This window comes from Mandrillus leucophaeus, unplaced genomic scaffold, assembly GCF_000951045.1.
Source record: "Mandrillus leucophaeus isolate KB7577 unplaced genomic scaffold, Mleu.le_1.0 Scaffold310, whole genome shotgun sequence".
NCBI lineage: Eukaryota > Metazoa > Chordata > Mammalia > Primates > Cercopithecidae > Mandrillus > Mandrillus leucophaeus.
The window spans coordinates 920,767-922,760 of NW_012103255.1; positions in this window are offsets into that span (position 1 = coordinate 920,767).

Consider the following 1,994-nt stretch of genomic DNA (forward strand, 5'->3'; position numbering starts at 1 on the left):
TTCCTTCCTCCCTTCCTCCCTTCCTCCCTTCTTTCCTTCCTCCCTTCCTCCCTTCCTCCCTTCTTTCCTTCCTCCCTTCCTCCCTTCTCTCTCTTTCTTCTTTTTTTTGATGGAGTCTTGCTCTGTCGCCCAGGCTGGACTGTAATGGCACAACCTTGGCTCACTGCAACCTCTACCTCCCAGGTTCAAGCAGTTCTCTTGACTCAGCCTCCCAAGTAGCTGGGATTACAAGCACCCACCACCACACCTAACTAATTTTGTGTTTTTAGTACAGACAGGGTTTCACCATGTTGGTCAGGCTGGTCTCAAACTCCTGACCTTAGGTGATCAACCTGTCTCAGCCTCCCAAAGTGCTGGGATTACAGGCATGAGCCACCGCACCCGGCCTCTCTCTTTTCTTTTCTTTCTTTCTCATTTTCAAAAGCTGAACACAACAGCTAGACTTACAGATTGCCACCCCCTTTAACTTTCCCACCTAACGAAGCAGCATTTTGGGTGCCTTTGAATGATTCATACGAATCATGTTCCTTCCATGCTCAGTCTTGTGTTCCATGATATCTAGCCCAGAAGCTACTGCAGAGAATAGTGCCCAGTGGCTGGAGTGGCACCATCCTTCATCAATCAAGTGCCAGGAAATTTCATAATAAAGACAAATTTGCCACAGGTTTTCTTACCCCTCATAAATGCTATCACCAAACAAAAGATTTCCTTGCAAGATAGGCATTATGTATCATAACAACTAAATAAAACCACATTTTCTTCAAATTATATTTTGAATTCCATCAGTTCTAAATTCAACACAATGAATTGTGTACTCTATTTTGGTGTTTGTTTGTTTGTCTGTCTGTTTTTAGACAGGGTCTTGTTCTGTAACTGAGGCTGGAGTGCAGTAGCATGACCTTGACTCACTGTAGCCTTAACCTCCTGGGCTCAAGTGATCCTCCTACCTCAGCCTCCCAAGCAGGTGGGACTACAGGCGCGCACCACCACACCCGGCTATTTTTTAAATTTTCTGTAGAGATGGTGGTATCACTAAAACCAGCCCAGGCTGGTTTTAAATCTCTGGGCTCAAACGATTCTCCCAAAGTGCTGAGATTACAGGCTGAAGCCACTGCACCAGCCTACATCTATACTCTAAATGATGCAAAGTTCAGAGCATGAAATATTTTAAAATATTTAAGTGTAGGCCAGGCACAGTGGCTCACGCCTATAATCCCAGCACTTTGGGAGGCCGAGGCAGGTGGATCACCTGAGGTCAGGAGTTCGAGACCAGCCTAGCCAACATTGTGAAACCCTGTCTCTACTAAAAATAAAAAATTAGCCGGATGTGGTGGTGCACACCTGTTGTCCCAGCTGCTCAGGAAGCTGAGGCAGGAGAATTGCTTGAACCCAGGAGGCAGAGGTTGCAGTGAACCGAGATCATGCCACCGCATTCCAGCCTGGGCGACAGAGCAAGACTCCGTCTCAAAAAAACAACCTTAAGTGTAATGGCTTTTACCAAGTTGGGTCCATGTCAATATGGGTTTTTTAATTTTCTGCAAAGTAATTCCCTTATAAAAAGAAGAAGAAGAAGTTTAATTCAATAAACGTTAACCAAGATCCCACACTGGGCACGGAACTGCAGGGAAGACAACAGCCAAGACACAGTTCTGGTCCTCAAAGGACTGGTGATGGGGAAGGGACACATATTCGGCTAAATTTCAGAAGAGAAAGAACGAAGTAAACATTGTAAAAGACAAAATGTCACAGGGACTCAGAAGAGAGAGTGATTAATTCGCTCTGTGGGGAGATGGTATGGAGCCAGGCTGGGAAGGATGAGTAGGATTTGACAGCTGGTGAAGGCGTCCCAGGCAGAGGGAACAGCTTAGGCAAAGGTAGAGGCCACGATGTGCGGGGGTCTAATTGTCACCATCTAATTTATCAAACTGCATGTCGCTCTATTCTAATTATGATGTGTTGTCAAATATTATCACACCTGCTTGCTTCAGAAGTAA